Source organism: Plectrocnemia conspersa, unplaced genomic scaffold (assembly GCF_051122295.1).
Source record: "Plectrocnemia conspersa isolate PC_06_02 unplaced genomic scaffold, ASM5112229v1 ptg000012l, whole genome shotgun sequence".
Taxonomy (NCBI): domain Eukaryota; kingdom Metazoa; phylum Arthropoda; class Insecta; order Trichoptera; family Polycentropodidae; genus Plectrocnemia; species Plectrocnemia conspersa.
In genome coordinates this window covers 1596859-1618410 of record NW_028277176.1, presented here as the reverse complement: position 1 = coordinate 1618410, position 21552 = coordinate 1596859, and the positions used below count along the sequence as shown (strand labels likewise).

At 35.2% G+C, this 21552-nt stretch overlaps 1 protein-coding gene across 20 annotated transcripts in view; it reads left to right on the top strand.

Moving 5' to 3' along the window:
* The window catches only part of LOC148227917 (uncharacterized), a 463346-nt gene that overhangs the window by 297528 nt on the left and 144266 nt on the right, over positions 1 to 21552 (top strand). For 14 of the 20 annotated variants that reach the window (XM_088200599.1, XM_088200607.1, XM_088200591.1 and 11 more), the window contains one exon: positions 9834 to 9866. The exons of the other annotated variants lie outside the window; for them this stretch is intronic. The gene's annotated coding sequence lies outside the window, so the exon portion shown is untranslated. The remainder of the gene's footprint in view (positions 1 to 9833; positions 9867 to 21552) is intronic. 20 annotated transcript variants of the gene reach the window in all.

Here is a 21552-nt window from a genome sequence, read left to right as displayed (position 1 = left end):
GTAGGACTGCTCTCTCCTCGTCCATCATTGGGCAGTCCCATAGTATGTGTTCGGACGTCTGTAGTTCGTGGCCGCAGGGGCAGTCGGAGCGGTCTCTTAAACAAAAACGTTCATGATATGCCTGGAAAGCTCCGTGGCCGGTCATGAACTGTGAGGTGTGGAATCCACAACGGAACCACCTGAGCTCGAGTCTCCCTGAGATCAGGGGGAGGAACTTTTTGGTCAGTAGTCCCGTTGCGGACTCGTTCCAGCGTTTTTGCCACTCTTCTAGCACCGCGGCGCGAGTGACGCGCCGGATAGTCATCAGAGCGGCACTTGGGCTAGGCTCTCCCACTGGAGGGAAGAGCCTCTTGCCCGCTATTGAGGCCGAGCGGCCTCCTCCGAGGTGGTAGACCGCGGCTCTCATCTGGGCAGTTAAATCGATGGGTTCGACGCCGGCCATCACGCACATTGCCGAAATCGGAGCTGTATTGTAGGACGACGTGAGGAGCCTCAGCGGCGACGTCTGAGTTCTCAGCAGGATGGTGTTCGGTAGTCCGCGGGAAGATTTTTCGGCCCACGCACTTGCCGCGTACGTGATTATCGGGACGAAAATGGCTTTGTACATTATCACCTTCGCCCTGAAGTTAAGGCCCCAGTGTTTTCCGCCTAGGCGATGCAGTCTGCACATTGCATTTCTACTTTTCATTCCTGCCATTCTCAGGTGAACGCATGGGTCAAAGTTCCTGGATATTATCATCCCCAGATAGCGGGCTTTTAATTCGAATTTAATTTTGTGTCCGTTCATACATATTTGGGGGGGTCTCCTTGGGTCCAGGGATCCTCTCAGCAGCACAGCTTGTGTCTTGTGGGGGGCAAAAGAGAGTTTATTCTCCTTGCCCCAGGCGAGCAGGGTAGACAGTGCTGTCTCGGTCTTAATTTCTAGGCCGGTTCGGCTATCGGCGCTCACTAAGAGCAACAGATCGTCGGCGTACGCAATGAGGTCGCAGTGGTGGGGCAGAGGCTCCAGGACGTCGTCGAACTGGACATTCCACAGCATCGGTCCGAGGACCGAGCCCTGTGGGCATCCTCTCTCTAAGGTCTTCCAGACTAGGCTTCCGCCTGCGTCGATCACCACTCGTCTATCCTTAAAGTAAGACGAGATAGTTTTGGTGAGGTCGGAAGGGACTCCTCGTTTCCTCAGCTTGTCGATTATTCCGGGCCACCAAGCGTGATCGAAAGCTCCCGATATGTCCAGAAGTACTCCTACCACATGCTTGCCGGGAAGGGTGTCGACTGTCGTTTTGGCGTATTGTATAGCGTCGTCTGTGCTTTTTCCCGGGCGAAAGCCGAACTGTCTACTCGACAGTGATTTGTTCGTTCTGAAGTGGCTCTCAAGTCTCTCCACCAGCAGTTTTTCGAACAGCTTGCCTATCGCCGGGAGAAGGGTGATCGGTCTGTACGCCTTAGGCTCGTTCTTGTTCTTACTCCCCGGCTTCGCCAGTATTATCATCTTACCGGGCTTCCAGCAGCCCGGAAAGATGCCTTTTGAAATAAGATCGTTGAAGACGATCTCGAAAATCGGGGCCGCGGTCGGCCACGCCTTTCGGATGAGGTCGCTCGTTATGCAATCCAGCCCGGGGCTAGACCTGGCGCGTAATCTGCCGAGGGCCTGTTCGATCTCTGTACGCGAGAAAGGTTGTGAGGTCGAACGTGCGGGCTCCGGCGCCGCTGAGTTTGTTCTTATTTCCGCTTGTCGAGGAGTGTCCTCGGAAGGCGGATCCATCGGTAGTAGAGCTTCGAGTATGTTCTCGGCCGCTTCTTTTGAATCTATTGCGCAGATGCCGTTCTTGTCGACGATTCCTGACATGGAAGTGGTGGATCTGTCTGACATTTTGACTATGCGGTAGTGGCGTCCCCATACGTTGTTTGAGCTTTCGTTTGTGACAAATTCCCTCCAGTGGTTCCTCTTTGAGTTTCTGATAAGGTACTTATAATTATTTGTCGCTTTTCTTAGCGCCTTCTTGGTCGCTCTGAATGGGTCGTCCTTTGGGGTATCCGAGTCAATGCGTCCGGATCCACGCGTCTTCGCTTCGGCAGCGTAGATGCGGTAAGCTTTCTTAGCCGCCGATTTGGCGACTGCGATCTCTGGGGACCACCAGTCGGGCTGCTTTTTGTTCTGAGGTCTAGGTCTGCTTCTGGGTATGTTCGCTTCTGCAGCCGCCAGTATAGCGATCTGTAGTGCTTCGGCTTTAGCTTCCACATCTGGACCCAGATTTCTAGCTGCTTTGTCAAGTTCCTTCTGAAGGTCCACTTCAAAGCTCTTCCAATCGGCTTTTCCAAATTTGAAGCGTCGAGGTAGCAGCGACGCCGGAGTAACGCGATCCTCTAGGGCCCGATCCCGATAGGTTGGCTGTAAATTAAAACTAATTAATCTGTGGTCGGAGAGACACATTTCGGAATGAACTCTCCAATTTTTAATTGTTAGCGGATCTACGAGAGAGTGCAGGGTCGCATCCGGCGACGATTCTCCATTCGGGGAGGCAAAGGTTGGGACTGAGGGTCCCGTTTCATCGAACGCAACATCTAGGCTCGAGCCCAAGATGAAGTCGACGACCTGATGATTCCTAGCCGGATTGCGGTTAAGCCTAGTCTCCGATTTTTCTCCCCATAGGGGGGATAGGGCGTTTAGGTCCGCACCCACGACCAGGTTCCGCCCGCGGAGGCTTTCCACCGCCGACGAAAGCCCACTCAAGTGCTGTTCAACGGGGTCCGCATACTTAAAGTACGCTGAAATCAGGTGCACGTCTAGGCCCGGGGCCGAGATATGCACCGTTGTGCGCCACTGGTCCGAGAGGTGTCTCAGGAGAGTGACTCTGAGATTCGGGTTAAAAACAGCTATCGAGGCGCCCGCGGGTTGGATCTCAAAGATCCTCGCCCCGGAGCCGATGCCCGCCGTTCTGCCAAACGCTACATAGGGCTATATTTCGAATATGATCGAAACAGTTCTAGCGAATCCCTGATGAATATGTTAGTGGGAAAATTGCATCGTTTCTTGGACACACTTACGACATATGTTCGCAGCTTAAAAGTGAAACTTTTAAATGGCCAATTATGGCGATCGTTACCAAAGGGGTAAAAATAACAATAATCATTTTGTCTATCGCATCCTTTTCATACAGAAGGGTAGCTTTTTATAGTATTTATGAGTGTCGAGACGTGTGTGCTAATAGGTGGTCTGTGAAATATTAATAAATATTAACGAGCTCTCTCTTCCATTATTGTACTCTCGAGACAAGTTAGTTTTTATTTTTGATCTCTAAATTAGTTGTGCAAGTGGTTGGAACTCCCACACAGTTTTTTTTATTATAAACATAATTAATCTACATGAGATGTATTTTAAGCTATTAAACTAATATATTTTGGTTGCTTTCAAAGAGCGCTTAACAATTTTTCCTATTATATGGTATATACATATATATTTGAAAATCACTAAAAAAATACTAATACTGTCGTTTAAAAGAGGTCTGATTTATATTATTTATGTTCTTGGAAGAACATAACAGAATATAATATTGATTTATTATACTATAAAATTCTCAAGGAAATAAATGATAAATAAAAAAGTCTGTTTTTTCATAGGATGTTATTCAGAAAAATTCAAAAAAATAAACATTTTACTATATAGGATATCATACAATATATTTAGTAAATTCTGTTTATGAAAAATAACATTAACTATATTTAATGAATTATTGTTGCGGCAAATCATGACTTTTCAAATGCTTACACTTACTATCGATCATAATACAATTATTTACTTAAACTAATATAAAAAATATACTAAAGACATAATCATATTGTATGTTGTCGTAACATTTTGTCACTTCAATATAAAACTCGGTTAAAAAATTATAAGGAATAAATTAATTTGCAAATGTATATCTTCAATTATATTTACTGTTATTATAAAAAAATATGTCACTAATTTTAAAAATTAACTTTGACAAAAACACAATCGTAACAAAAAAAATTGGACATTTTACTTAAATTTTCGTAATAAAAAACTCGTAATTAAGAAAGTTGTCGGTTGTTATTGAAAGCTCCGAATTGCCAAAGTTTTTCACATAATCTATTTTTTTACCCATTTTTTTTAAAGAACGAGCTCTAAACTTGGGGAGCAAGGATCAAAACTGCATAACAATAGAGCCGCGTGTAAATTGCGTCCCTAGTCTCCCGTCATTTGTATAAAAAAATCGTATTTTTTTGACCGACTCTGGAAAAGAGAAAAAGTTTTTCTCGGTTATCGGTCTTTCGCCACCTGCGGCTCGCACGCAACGGGGAAAAAGCTCGGGCTAATTGTCGGAAAGTTTACCGATGCATTTAATAGACGCGTTTGCTTGCTTTGTGTAAGCTTAAAAGTGTGAAAGGAAAGTTTTCAGATGTTTAAAATTTCAAAGCGCTTAGCCGCAAAAACTCTTCCTGTGTATTATTAATATAATGCGTGGCGTAGGTGTGAGAGGCTTATAAAAAATTCAGACCCACGTGAATAATTGATCAAATGATTTACGTGGGATGGGTGAGTTATGAATTGATTATAAGATTTGTAAAACATGACGTACTGTGCTTAGATTAATTTAAAATAAATAGTAAATAAGCATTGAATGGTTATTAGCTATATTTAATTGTATCAATGTAATTTAGATAAATAATTTGTATTCAATGTCACCGATCGAGATAAGTTGTAAATATCATATGCCATATAAATAAATTAGTGTTGTATAGAATGTGTATTCTTTACCTATTGTGGTGAAAAGTAAGCCCCGGCGTATATTATCGGTTAAAGTCACAATCTAAATGACAATCAATTAAATTATTATATTATCCAAATGGAAATTGTTCGCACGTAAAATTCCTTCGGCGAATTTAGCCGAAACTTGAAGGAGCAATGACCCCCCCTATATTCCGTAATGAGATTTAAGACCAATTTTCAATCATTCACCCGACATCTTTCCGAATAAAATTCGTCAAGAATTAGATCGACTTCCGCACGGATGGGGGTTAACTCGGGCAAATCGAAAACGGGAAGAATTCGATTTTCTCCATCAGGTGAAAGTCGAATATCAAAATAATATACAGGCATGATTACATATAGATGTGATCAAATTTAGAAAAATAAATTTATATATTTGCATATGCTTTAATATGCTTTAAAATCGTGCCGTAATCGGTTGACTGCGCCTCATTTCGATAAATGCACAAATTCAAAAAGGTTCAAAGGTCTTACGTAAGATCCCATGGGGTTTAAATTAAGGAGTTAGCATACATTTTCGAATCGATGGCAAATATACGCAATTTCTCATCAAATCCTATTACGAACGGAAACGACACTTCGACGTTTGTAAATGGCGTTATCGGTATGAAAAAATATACGATATTTAGAAAATCATAAATGACGGTTATTACTGTTGGAATTACGTTTATGGTATTGAAAACGCGTTCAATTTTATTTTTAGTTCATCAAATATGATTCATAATATATAAGCTGCGTAAAAAAATCGTTCTTAAAATAAACTAATACTGGTAAAAAAACAGACTTAAACTGTTCTAAATATGTTTTTTATTACACTACTATTTTGATACTTACTAATCAATTAATATCTTATTTAAAATAAATTATGATAAACGTCTTAATTTTTTCTTTTATTCGCAATGAAAAAATAAATATATTCATAAAAAATCTTCACTCTTACTTCAACCCATATCAAAAAATACATACCTATTTTTATGATTATTTAATTTATTTCTGGCTATTTTTAATGCCTAATTTTAGAGATATTTATGATAATACTGACTAAGCCCTGTTGACTTTGTTTTAAAAAAAGTGGACCTTGAGAAATATTATTCTAAAAATATGATAAGGTACATATAGTATATAAGATTCTAAAAAAATCACAACGTAATGCTTAATTTTTGTTTTTTTCACTTTTAAAATGCCATTTAAGTCTCAAAACTCGTTGCTTTTTGCTCTTGATTTTAATATGTACTAATAATTATCTTAATATCTGTGTTTGAATTTATCGATTACATTAAAAATCTGTAAGCAAATGTCGTTTCCCGAAATTGAGTGCAGTACTGAGTGTGGCGACTAGAGTCTCCAATTCGAGTAATCGAGTACTCGATACTCAAGTATTTTTGTCTATTTTTCAAGTACTTGATAATCGAGTATTTTGAAAATTACTCGATTAATACTCGAAATTGAAAAATTTTGAAATATTTCAGAAACAAAAATAACTTTAACTCGGTCCGGTAAAGGTTAACGTCTTGCTTTTATTTGGCGTTTATGCCCGAAGTCCCGAGTTAGAGCGGTTACTATCAGGTATACTTTTTTCATAGTTCCATAGTTGCATAGTTCCGGTCGTCGGCTATGTTAGTGGGTACGACGGAGAAATTTCTTTTGTGTTTTCTGTTCGACAGTCCCGACTTATCTAATTTATGGCAATGAACAATATGAAATATCAACAAAAAAAAATTTTAGGTTTTATGACTATGCAGTTGTAGCGTAAAGTGTTGTAAATTGTTTATACTGATCCCTCAGCTTAAAATAGAAATCAAAACAATTGTGTGTTTTAAAGGCATTTAAAGTAAAGTCAGTTCTTTGCGAACCGTTTAGCTCTAGAGTGAAAGGGATTCACCCAAATACATTTTCGAAGGATATAGATTTAAATTCTTCGCATTAATCAGAAGGAGTAGAATATTGTATATTGTTAAGAAAAAAAATCTATTCAAGAAGAATTACAAAATGCTATTTTGTCAATAGTCGAAGGAAATAAGAGAAAAGCAGAGAAGGGAATGAAAGAAGCGAACGTATAAAGAGAGTTCAAAAAATTTTATATCTATAAAAAGCGAACAGATATAAATTAGAAGCCTTATCCAACGCGTTTATGACAATAAGTCCAACATCAACAGCAACGGAAAGGGTTTATTCCATAACGGGAATATTAAAACCAAAGGTTAGCAGTAATATTAAATTCGAGACACTTTTTGCATTATTGTTTTTAAAAAGTATGTTCGTGAAGTTAAAAGAATTGTAAAAATTAACATACTAAGTAGTTTATTTATTTATTTATATGTGCACGAATTTGAATAATAGCTATTTTGGTACATTTGGTAAATACTCGAAAGTACTCGAGTACTCGAGTATTTTAAAATTTTAATATTCGATACTCGAGTAGTTGATGATTCGAGTAATTGGAGACTCTAGTGGCGACGCTGCGCTTATTGCAGTGGTCGGCAAACTTATTGGCCGAAGAGCCAAATATGTACATTACAACGATTCAAAATAGTTCTGAGAGCCAAATCTGTTTTTTAATTTAGTAAACCTTTATTATAATTTTAAACCTTCATTAAATTACAGGTACACTGAATAAAACTTGATTTCACACTTAATAAAGATTTATTAGTTGATAAACAATAATATGAAAGTAAGGTATCCATAAATTTAAATCATGACAATGACTGACAAACACTTAATGCAAACAATGTCCTTGCATCTCCTTGGAAAGTTTCAGTAAGTCAGGTTTATATGTTGTTGTTTTTGATTTTAGGCATGATTCCAGGTTCTCATCAATAAGACAACTTTTCAGTTTACTCTTGATAAAGTTCATGCTTGAAAAATTTGTTCGCATTAATATGTAGAACCAGGGCCGGCCCTAGGTTGTTTGGCGCCCCAGGCAAAAACTAAATTTACCCCCCCCCCCCCCCCTATTAACACTTGATGAGCGCAAAAATATAATTCAAATTAAAGAAATAATATATTATATTTTACAACATGCTCTTTTTTACGATTGTGGGTATTTAAGAATTTATAATTTATTTTTTGTTGTGATTTTTTACGTGTGAAATAATTTAAAGAGTACACAGTAGTGTATAAAAAACTTATATCAGATTATATTCTTTAACAATATTGTTTGATAATTTTAAGTGAATATTGCGCCTTTATTTGGTATCACGGCGCCCCACAAGATCTAGCGCCCCAGGCGATCGCCTGTACTGCCTGCCCCTCGGGCCGGCCCTGTGTAGAACCAAAAAGGGAAAGAACAGCAAACGCAAGCTTTTTCAGCGGATCTTAAGAGTCAGGAATACTATTCCAAACGTTGAAAATGATCATGACTTCATTCTCCAGGTCTTTCAAAGCGGACCACTTGTGTTGTGAACTAAGATCACATTCGTTCTTCTCCGATATTTCCAAATCAATACAAAGACGTTCAAATTTGGAGCTCCATATTTTCTTGTTTTTTAAATCCTGCAATTATATTTCAAAGTTACTAATGTCAATGCCAAAAGGAGAAAATTTCAACTCAGTTTATTGTAGCATTAAGAAGATTTTTGACGAATGCTAAGGTCGCTTTGAAACCTGCTGAGAAATGCTTTCCTCATATTTAAAATTGTTGTTTTGAAATGGTGTTTGTCAATAGAGGAATTATTTTCTTGGCGATGCTTCAGCAGGCTCGGAAAGTGAAACAATGTTTCCCTTTCAAAATCTTGAGCAAAAGCGTTTTAAAACGTTCCCTCTTGATAACCATCGAACCTTGTTATGAAGCAGAAAATCAGCGTACTCACTCTTCATTTCAACTAAAAATTCTCTGAATTGACGATGATTAAGAGCTTTAGCTACAATGGAGTTGATGATCGTGATCACTAATCCCATAACTTTACTAATTTCTTCCGGAAATATCTGCGCACAAAGCGCTTCTTGGTGAATAATGCAATGATAAACCAATATCTCGTAATTATTTTTTTCTTTCAAAATGGCAACAAACCCTTTTCTGACGCCAGTCATACTTTTGGCCCCGTCTGTAACCGCCAAGTACGCAGATTGACAGCTGTCATACTACTACGCTGCGCTGCGCCCCTATCGGACGAAACAGATACTACGTCAACGCTCACGTACACATTCAACGTTGCATGGAAAGGACACTCGACCAGAATTAGCGCCCGGGCCCGTGGATATTTGTGCCAGAGCCGCACTCAAGGAGCCAAAGAGCCGCATGCGGCTCCGGAGCCGCACTTTGCCGACCCCTGGCTTATTGAATTGCTTGAAAATTTTCTTATTTTTATTGTTAAATATATATTTTTTTCACCTTGGTTATATTTTTATTTAAAGATTAAATAGAAACGTTATTTCTTGCTCTATTTTAGTCATAAGATCATCGAATTTAAACATGCAATAAAATATGCCTTAAAATTGATTTGTTTTAATAAAATGCCACCCTTTATGTAAGCATATAAAACAACCTTGTTTTAACACTTTTCTATTATTCTTCTAATCCGTAACCCACAATTCTTGTTATTTAACAGTTACTTAAATATTACAAATACTTATCTAATATGTATTTCAATCAATAAAGATATTGTAATAAATTGAACTTAAAAAAATCGTAGGATATTAACATATTACTGAAGTTACTTTGTATACAATTTTGATCCAAGTTTCGGTACAAGTGCTTATGAAATTATTATTTTTTTGGAAATAAGCATTTTTATTAAGTTTTAATCATCTAAACACAGCAGGAAATTAGAAAACATAATCACCAGTGATATTGATAAAATAGTAAGTGTCTAAGATTTGCACTTTGAAGTATTCTTGAAATATAATCAATTGCGAATAGACATATAATTTCTTAAAAATTTTTTCGGCAGAAATATCCTTAGATCATCAACTACAATCCATGTTTTTTTTTGTTCAATATATCTCAAGAAAATCAATTTATTCGATAGTCGTACTCCCGTAGCTTTTTTATTATATATTATATAATTTTCAATTTTAATATATATTTTTATTATTGTTTCAGGCTCGATTATCATACTCCATGATGAATATTATCGTAAGTGTTGTTTTATAATTACTTTTAATTTAAGTTTTAATTTTTAAAGTTGCACTATGCAAACAAAATACGTTTCATATTTTTTGGTATTATGTCAAAAGTTTTCACGTAATTAATCATTGCGCATTGTGAATGTTGGTGAAAGGGTCCGTTCTCTGTCTCCTAGGTTCCGCGGGACCCTTTCTTCATTACCTTGGCTGAAAGAAAATACACCCTCGTCCTCCCGTCCTTTCGCCCGTATTTGTTCCCGCAATCATCTCCCGTTTGCTCAGCAGACACAAAGGGCTGCCGGGGTTGGTTATTAAAAAACACCACACAGACTCACGTCATGAAGTTTCCATTTGAGGTTTATTGCTATCCTCTAATGGAGTCTGCGTCCGCAGAACAATTTCGATGTTGACATTTTATATTCTTCCGCTGTCGCCAACGAAAGCGCTCAAAACCCGATTTGGCTTAAACTGTTATCCATTGACAAAAAATATATACACAAACAACATGAAAACAATTTAGAACTATAACCTAATATTTAATAATATAAAATATATAAAAGACCAGAATCAGTCGCAACTCAATGAATCACGTACAATTTTCTTAATTTGTGATCATCTAAATAGATCGGGTTAAACGTATTTTGTAAGGTATCTGGACAAATGTTTACGAAAAGAGGGAAGCGGTTTTTTTATTTTTTTTTGCCCTCCGTTCATGGTTAGAGTAGCTCTATTTCCTGCGAGTTCTTATGAGTCCTTGTGTGTTGCAAGTCGGGAATAACTAATTTTAAGTTCTTGTCGGAAGTTAATTCTAAATAAAAGTGCTGTTGAATGTGATTTCTAAATATAAATAAATGATATGCGCTTATGCGCACTTATCGATGGGTCGTGAAAACTAATGGTGTGTTGCTTATTGCGCTTTTAACGCGTATTTTGTATAGCTGACCAATGATCGCTACAGATTATATATTTTTTTGTTGTAAAAATCTTTCCATGTATTTTTTACAAAATGATTACTGTGATACATATTATAGTAAAATTGTTCTATTAATTATTATATACAGTGTTCATATATATGCATATTATATTTATATCATATATAAATTAGAATCAGTTCTAAATTTGATTTTAAAAATGTTAGTACCACTTTTGTTGTGTTTTATATTAAAAAAAAATACTTAATCACAGAAATAATGAAAGAAAGTCAAAGCTAGAGCAAAAAATATTATGAAATCAATGCATTATATACAATGTTAAATAATATAAAGTAAAAATTTGATTAAAAATATATTTTTAAATATATCAGAGTCAATTTTTCAAAATTAAAATTGACGAAATCTTAACAATAAGACCCTATAAAAAACTTTACACGTTAGTCCAGTTATCTTATCTTTGTGGCATGTTTTCGCGAAATACAATGTTTTAAATACATTTTTTGTGATTTAAATTATCTTAAATTTAGTTCAATAACCTAAGTTTTAATATTTGCAAAGTCTTTAGAATCATCTCAACAAAAAACGGCTTATTATAATAGTTTGTGTCGAGGGTGGTCTTTTGGGGAGGAAAAAGTAAAGCACCGGTGAAAAGCATTGATCGATTGTAATGTATTGCCACGTGCTAGAGAAAAAAATAACCAAGGAAAATCTCGCAAGAAAAACCTGGGGGCTGCATGATATATAGCAGAAAGACTTATTCGAAATACCGCAAGGGAATACCCTTGTGTAGAAACGTGCATGTAGATATAATAAAATTATATCTACACCATAGTGTATGATATATACACACACGTGGTGCGTTGCAACGAAATATGCCGATTTATGTAGCGAAAGCTTTATGGTCGTTTAATATTAAAAAGCGAATGAAAGCTACGAGGGTAACATATTGGATGATGTAGTAATGCAATATAAAAAGTGACCAAAGGATATTATTTTATATATGGGTGCCCATTGGGACATTGTGAAAAATCTTACTTTTATATAAAATAATCAGCAATATTTTATTTTAAATTTTTAATGACATTAACAATTTACCGTGATCTTTGGTAATAACAATGCTAAATGGAAGGGTTTCAAGAGTATTCAGTGTACAACAAATTATATTTATGACGTAGCGAGTGTTCATTTAGAAACTTGAAACATGTTTGGCATCGACAATTTGTCGATGCTCGTCAGTTTTCTGTATAGTGTTATAGAGAGCTACGATTACGTCCCTAAATCTTTATCGTTGCGGTTAGAACAATAGTAGATTCAACTCATAGAATAATTAAGATATTTAGAGGGAAATAGTAATACAATACACGGTATGACATCTTCATTATCATTTCGAAACAAATATATTCTATGCATAAATAAATATATCCTTATACTTTTGAGGTGCAAATTAAACTTATCTTTCGGGAATTAATTAAATCTCTGAAAGCCTGATCCTGGAAATGCCAAGACGGAGAAATATATCTACCGTATTGTACATATTCCCGGCATATTGTATTTCGGTTATTGCCACCTGTGTGCGAATGGCAACACCGTGCCTATATTTACATTCTTGCCGTCCGGCGTCTGGCGCCAGTGATGTACAACCTTTTACGGGCGCGCTTTATTGTTTCACGGACCCACTTTCGGACCTAGCTCTTTTTAATATAGCCGTCGCAATACGTTATTTATGACGGCATTTAGTAGTCTCGCCGCTGGCTAAATGTATGCACTGGTTTCCTATTAAGCTTCCTTTATTATTTTATTTTTTTAATATGCATCTACAATATTTTTAATATTGCAAATTTTGTATTATTTATTTGTCGTGCTACAACTGAGAAATGTCTCTGGATTCCGGACGTCGAGCTAGACCTGGAGATGCGAAGAGAGAAGCGGCGGTTGAACGGTTGCCAGCCTTCTCATTGTTGAAGTCCAAATCGCAGAGCTTTATAAGTTCAAAGTGTATGCATTCAAGTATGAATGCTCCCTAAAACTTATTTTTTATGATATAATATCATGGTAAAATCCTTTTAATTGTGAATGGATGAACCCGACATATTAAAGAGCTGTCCAAGCTAGCCTTAACATATTTTATTATTCTCCGATTCATATGAACCTCAAATGTGCTACTTATAAATATATATTCTTTGAATATCGATATTTACATTTTTATTTATTCATTTTATATGCTTATCCTCCAAAGATGTGGAAAGTGTCACTTGTATGTTCAACTCTCGGAAAATATAACCGTAACACATATCCTTTCTATCTGTCGAGGATAGGAATAAGCAAATCTTTAAAAATGTACGTTTGAATATACATATATACATATTATTTTGTATAAATATGCTATAAAGCACCCAGTAAATATAGTATTGCAGACACGAAGTACACTTTTGTCGGTTGGCGCAAGTTTTCCAAACACAAACAGCATCCTTCGGTATGAATGCAACTAACTCGCCTCGAGCGGATAAATACAACAGGTGTCTGCAACCTGTTGGCACCGATTTTTTTTATTATTTATTTATTTTACACTTCTCGAAAAATATATGAGCTTTACAACACGTGAATTTTTATCTAAAGTAGATTTCAATCGAGATGATGGTTTTTATTTAAATGCGTAAAACAATCGATTTTTTTTACATTTTTTCCTCTAAAGTAAACAAGGCAGACTTATGTCACTAAAAAATAATTGTCACCTGACATTTGCACTCTAGCAAAAAAAGATAAATAGCACTATAAAGATCTCTGTCGAGTCCGTCAATTGAACAACTCTGTTATTCGCAATTGAAGGGATTAACTTATACCATTAAGTAATAAAAAAAATTTTGTTAATAAAAAAAATCGTTTTAACCATCTAATGAAACAATGCGTTTCTTCGTTAAAATAGGACACCATCGTGAAAAAAATTTTAGCAGTCTAAGTTACAAAGTACGCGCTATAAATCAGAAATGAATAAAATATCCGTCGCCTTAGAAAAATACAGTCTTCGCCTTCTTTGGAGTCGAGTCGTTTTCAGAAACACACTGTTTCGACTATTCCTTTTTCTCTGGAGTGTAGTAGTGGATCCATGTTTTATCAACGGTTATGTTTTAACGCAGAAACTAATTAAAATCGCCAAATCAGCCATTGAATCGACCACACAATTGCGTTTATTCTGCAATGAGCAAACGAAACACCCATCTTGCTGATATCTTTTTCATACCCAATTTTTCCTGCAAAATAGATATCACTGAACTATAGGCTATTCATGTGGCCTCAACAAATTCGCGCACTTTAACTCGTCGATCACTCAAAACCACATCGTGCATCTCGTCGATCATTTTTAGCGTAGTCACCTCAGGTAGACGTCCCGAATAAAGTTCATCACTTCACCCAATTGTAAACAGTTTTAAACACTGCTGCATATTTTCCATGAACTTTATCCAACTCTTCTTTGATTTCTCTGTGTTTTGCCTTTGTATTTAAGCAATACACGAAACTTATTTTTTTATTGTTCGAAAATTACAAAGGATGTTTGCTTCAATTGGTTGTAAAAATGATAGGACGCGATGAAAATAGCTGAAAGTTTGCCAGCACACTATTGACAGATGGCACTTTTCAGAAACAAACTTGTTTTGATACTACAAGCGCCATCTCTTTTTCGTTTTTCCAATGACTCATTGCAGTTGCCCAACATGTATATAATTGTCACTCTTCACCATTTGTCCGTCAAACTGATGAACTCTACGTCATCTATTGTTCGCTCTTTACTACACCATATATCATGATTTTGTTTTCTTTCTGTGCCTTTATCATCCTTTTTTTATTTTTTCACCGATTAACTGTGTGCTGTCAAAACGCCAGCTCCACCGACCTTACCGCGTGTAGAGCATACATACATACACATATTCGCCGATGTCAAAGTCTCCGTCTCTATTTCTAGTTGAATTTTGCAATTATAAATTACTAAAGGGATTACTGTGGAAGTCAATTTATTTGGCCACACACTAGTCGTTTATTTGTTGGCTATTATAATCTGACTTCATTGTGCAAATAATCACGTCGTCGGTTACCAGTTTGGCGCCTAATTTGTGGTAAAATCAATCGTATTTTAATTAAAATGTTTATTTATGTATATAATCTTAAATTATATACATGTTTTTTAAAATCAAGTTGTTTAGCACTTATGTCTGATGCACATTTAACTTTTATTTGTTTGTATGTGCATATTTATATAATAATATTTTATTACTATGCTCTAAAATTTGGCTTATTTAGAATTAGATATTATGCACAAGTCACGTATTATTTATTATTATTATACCCTTACAGCCAAACTAAACAATGAATACCCCCAAATTACAGTATACACATAGTGTATTATTTTGGAATCTACTCAACGTCTTATCATTCTGCTGCCGCTCCATTTGCCTCCTCTTGCAACTGACGTGGAAGTTATAAGAAGACCCAACGGAGTAGATTCCATCGTCGTTCGGAGACACCATCACACACCTCGGCGTCACCGCCCTCCTCTCGGGAGCTGCTTGGAATGCAGCCCCCGTGTGACATTACCTATCTCTCGAAATACACGAGAGAGGAGCAACTTCCGCAGACATGCTATATACTTTGGCATATACTCGGATCTTCCTAACGACGCAATATTACCGAGAATTCCATTGAAAACACAATATAATGCACTTATGTGTATTATATTGTTGGGATATACGTGCGCTGATTATTAGTAACTTTTTAAGTATGGAAGTAAAAAAATGTTGAATGCTTCTGCATGATCCGTTTACCGTTTTCTATAAAATGTTATAGATAAGATGTAAAGTGCTTTATCGCGTGGATGTACATATATGCGAAGGCTTATTCATTCTTCGACGAGTGAATGCACGTTTTGTTAATGCATCTTTGAAAGCTTTCACAATATGCATTACGTATATATAAAATATGTATTTTACATTGAATTTAAATTTGCACCGTTCAATAACTGTCTGCAGAATTTAACAAACTTAATTATAGCGTTACTTATAATTGCTATGCTTGGATAGACATTTTTAAGAATGGTGAACTAGAATTGTTGAATTTTATTTTTACTCTTCGATAATGATGTTTTGACACGAGATGACATTTTTTTTCATGCTTTCACGGACTGACCGAAAAATTTTACTATCACGCGAAAACGCGTGAACGGACCGTAATGTTTTAAATAAATAATTTATGCCATTTAAAAACAATGCCGGAATGAATTATTAATTTTAAATAATAATTTAGTAAAATTATTTAATAAATATTTGAAAATGGAAATATTCCTCGATTGCCAAGACTCCAAAATTTTGCTTTTCAATTTGTAATAAAATTATTTTATTTTGAGTGGACTTGCCTCACTTTTAAAATCAACAACCGATTAATAGCATTGACCAAAATAAATTACAAATAAAATTTACACTGTTATTTATATATATAATTTCAAATTAATTAAAAACATAAATTTTAAGATAATTTCTGATATTAGCGTTAACTCTTTTTTTATCAAAATGTACTTGTCTATTTTTTTACTATTTTTGTTTTCTTTTTACCATGCTGTTTTTCTTATTTGCTCTATTAAAATTTAATAATAAATATTTTAAGTGTACTTATTATATTTATCTAAATGTTAACGTATTATATACATAATTTTAATGTATCAAATTGTAACCACAGAATGAGTTATTTCTTACTCATGAAGAACTACGTGAATAAAATAAAATAATAAAATATAGTAATGACATACTTCAAAGTATTGAAAGTCTGAATGTCGACTATTCATCGTGGTGTATCACTTGACTCACATCACTTCTCGAGTTTACAATTTTGCGTCACTTTTATTTAAATTTCCTTTATCCTCTCTCTCTTTAGTCGCATGATAAAATGTCATGTGGTTAAGCCGCTCTCCTAGAACGACCACCGTATGAAGAAAATTAAATTTGGGAGCGGACAAATGCTTTATGAGGCTGCGCCTAAAAACATAATGAATTTCTTTCCGGTATCCCTGGATGTTATATAAATCTTTTTTGAACCCCGTTCACAATAGACTCACGCTCCCGTTGCTCCGCGGCCACTGATTGCGCGTCGGCCGTAAACCGAATTGACGTAAATCGAGGCGGCTTTATGGCGTGCGTCAAAGAAGCGAAATTTATACGTTGTATAAGTACACGTGCATTAGCATAGAAAAAAACGTTGGAATTTAGTTGGCAATACACATTTAACGGCGCGGAGTTAACGTGGTGTGAAATCAAATTGAACTCACGACCCACGTGCATACGAAAATAAAAACGGAACCGGAAAAACGCGACAAAGCCTCGTTCGTTGGCGGAGACGTAGTTAATTAACATTCGCAAGTATATGTAAATCTCGCCTTTGAGCATAATGCGAGTATAGAATTGTATAAAATCGATTAATGAATATAATATGTTATAGTAGGTGTATATTCTTAAGGTCTATAATTCAGCTTCCGATCGCAATGGAGGCAATCTGACCTAACACTCCAGCTAGTCGTCCGTTTTAGCCATAAAATCGACATAAAGGTTGATATGTGGAGGCGTATAAAATAAGGTGACCAGAGGTCTTCCTTTGTCCTCTTCAAAAAAAAGTTTTTGAACAAAAAAATCCGTGATGATATTTTTTTAACTCCTGCAGCCATAATGACCTGTTTATTTTTAGTGTCCTTCCTTGATATTTTCAAAATCTGGTCAGCTTATATAAAAGTATGCTTTTGTTATGTCCGATTCTTTACAATCACTGTCGATAGGCTTAAGTAGATCAGCAACACGGTTTTCGTTTATGTCGTTTCATGGTCATTTACCTCTTCTGTTATACTTTTCGAAGGTCCCTTAACAATACAATCTAAATCGACTTTTAAACTATTTTGTTTTGAACTTTTTGACGTCCGAGCTTTTATTGTCAATTTGCGTTTTGTACGATACGTTAGCTCTTTAAAAAAATATTTATACAAGATTACGAATCGTGTATGTATTTGTATTCTAGTGCCTTTTTTAGGAACATTGGAATACAATAATTGTATTTATGACGTTGCATGTTTTCAATTAAACACTTTTTGAAGTTCATTGATGGTGGCGTCGACAATTCGTCGACGCTTGATGATTTTAGCTGTCGGCTGTTTGGTGTCATAGAGTTGCGATTGCGTTTCTTATTCTTACTTTAGCGCTCGAAAACATTTACACGCTTCTTCCAGCTTTTTGAAGCCCTTTTTAAAATTACTGAAGGGTGGGGTCGACAATTCGTCAATTCTTATCAAAACAGCTATTCAGTTTTTAACGAACTTCCCAGTCACAAAAATGTCTTCGACGATTGTGACGAGGAGCTGAAACAATTGCGCTCTCCAATTGAGCAACTAATTACCACAATGTTTCAAAATATTAAAAATTTAAATTTTACGCTACATATTATATTTTTTAAATCATTCACATATACTATGTATATATATATATATATATATATATATATATATATATATATATATATATATATATATATATATATATATTATATTTAATGCGTAAAAGATGGTTACCTTATTACAGTCCATGATTTTTTTTGCTAATTAAAATATTATCTGATTTACTAAAATGTTTTGAATGTCTTTCTTTAGTAAATGACAAGGTTCATTTCTTAATTTATGATGGTAATTTACTAAGAATTAATGCAAAGTAAAACAGAGCTCCTCTGTTTGTGTTAGCTACAAACATTGACCTTGACAAACCTCAGGCTCTGTGTTTCTGCAAATTATTACATAGCCGTTTATCACAAAAGCGCTAATTTCACATTATATTTCGTAAGCAGTGATACAACGCGCGTCTCATTGTTCTCAGCGCGAGGGTCGAGGGTCATGCTTCTAGGGTAATGGCTGGGGTGGTTGAAAAACCTACTCCCCACAAAAGTGGTGTGGGATGGCAACTAAGCAGACACATTCATCAGGGTGTTAAGACCCCAACTCCGATTGCTTAACTCGAGAAACGCCCGAGCGTCTTGTGTACAAATTGGTCGCCTAGAAATTCTTCAGAAATTAAATCTGAACTAACTTGCGCACGAATCGAGTTGATCTGACTTACTGCATTTAAAAAAAAAATAATATGTATAAAAACGGCTACTTGTAACTTACTTTATTAAAAAAATACTAGCTGAAATTAACTGGTGATTTTACATCGATTATCCTTGTAGTAAAAATTGTGCAAATGTTTTTTTATTATATTCATACTGATACGGGCGCATGAGTTTAGCAGTGAAATTCAAGGAAAAGATGAACGGTCATCGCTCATTCTAAGGGTTAAGGCCTTTATCAATGGATAAAAATGACCCTTTTTAACCCTTTACATTTGTTGCACCATAAAATGTGTCGATAACCACCTCGTGCATTAATCTCGGCGGCACCGCTCTGTGATGAAAATGTAAAACGGAGGAGGCTTCTGATATCTGTTGGATGCGGGCTGCCACAACCCCAACCCTTGGCTATATAATGCATCATACGCCCAACCCTCTAGGCGTCTGGGAAAATCGCTGCACTGGCTGTGCGGATTGATTAATGCGGTCGGGTTTTAAACGCAGACTGTGCCATGCAAATATTTTCAAAGCGGTCTGATTATGTACTGCACGTCAGATTTAAACGGCTGTCTATGCAATAAATTATTTTAATCGAATCGATTTATGTATTAATTGCGGTAAACGGTTGAGAACGTCTAGGTGGTGCAAGATGGAGTCTTGCGTTTAATTATTTTTTTAATTTATTTTTTGCTACTAATCAATTCTTTAGGGTATTTTTTTATTAAATACATATAATATATTCTCTATGAGTTAAAGTAGCTCATTATTAGATAATTTTTAATATCTTATATGTACGACCTAGCTCAATTTTAATTAATCATAACGATATTCATCCGTGAAATTAGGAAAATCTAGGTAAATCTAATTTATGATTATCGATCTGAAGTATAATTATATAAAAATAGCCGATGAATTTAATAAACATCTGCATGTGTTGTGTATCATAGGAGACGCAATTTTTAATAACAGATTAAAATCTTACATTTTATAAATACCTATTAAAAAATATGAATTATTGGTATAAACTAGCACTGGAGTGCGCTCTAGTGTTGTTGATTATCTGAATAACGTAGTGATGCAAGATTTTTGTGTGTAGGCGATTGCTTAGTAGGCGCGACCAGCCAAGGGCAGAGCCCCGGTGTCATAGTACGTGGCATTCTTTAGGGCCAGTTAATGGACTATCCGCGACTCAAATCCGTCATAGTTTATAATCTAATGCATAGAAAGTGGTTCGGATTAAAAAAATATCTATAAGTAAATTTATGTATTTTGCCGTTCCTATAAGCAGTATGGCGTAGCACACGTGATCGCCTATATATTATATATGTTACAGAGAATGTATATTATCAGTATAGTTACATTTTCACTGGTTTTGTATTCGAGTACAACTTCATTTAATAATGCATACCGTACGTAACAATGAAAAAATTAGGCAGAAGCATTACATTGGCGAAAATATAATTTAATTGATGCTTTAAACTGCCACTTAAACTCAATTTGACAGTTGAGAAAAGACCATTTTCTGCATAACCCAAAATTAACCATACCCAATTTGGTACAATGTGAGTTCTAAAATTATCTATATTTATTAAAAAAATATTGTGACTCATCGGGCTAGTTGTAAAATATTTGTTAGACTTTGTATTAAAAATATTTTTATTCAATTTTTATGATATATTTGAAGCGTATATGTCGTGCGTAGTCGCTTTGATAGTAAATCTTCGGTTACGTTGGTAGGTCATTCTTAAAGTCGTCTGTACTCGAGCGTGTGTAAGTTCGTGGTTGAAGTATTTCTTGGAATGAAGTGAGAATGTCGTTGTGTAGTGAAATCGAATCTGTTTAGTCTGTTTTTGTATCGCGCAATATAGACGTTGAATGGGAGTCTTAAAAACGTGGGTATTTTTCTCGACGGCTGTTAGGTTCGCAGGCACGGTTCGCGGGACTTTAAACGCGCATGTGGCGTATCTATTGACTGGTGTAATGTATAAATCTGTAGGGACTCCGATATTTGCGGTCATTATAATTTTGCTAATTTTTGTGTAATAATATATTTGTTGGTCCCCAAAATTCACTACATATTATATATTTTTAATTAGTATTGTACTCTAGATTTTTTATTTAATATTTTAATTATATTTTAATATAGTATCTATTATTACATTTTTATTTTTATATTTCGTCTATTAATTTAACCTTGCAAGAAATTAAATATTTTGTCAAAGTAAAACTGAATCAATTGGTGGAAATTTTAAAATAAAGTGTATATTTCAAAAACGACACTTTTTTAATATTTGTGACAAAAATAAAACTTTAATTAGGATTAATTCTTGAATTTTCCAAAGTAAATTTTATTTTTAATGTATTTAACTTGTTATTTATTTAATTATATGTCTTATCGAAGTAAAGGGCCTAAGAGTTTATTTTCATTAGGCCTTTTATTAAGATATAAATTTAACATTAAAATTTAATGTTTTTTTCAATTATGTTTCAGAGCTTAATTTCATTATTATTATAGAAATGTTGTGCATTTATGATCTTTAGAATAAGTTTTTAAAGTCTAGGCATCGCTAGACATTTTAATCAGTTTAATCTTTTTTATTTTGATTAACGCATTCAAGTATCATCTCCATTTAATGGCAAAATAAA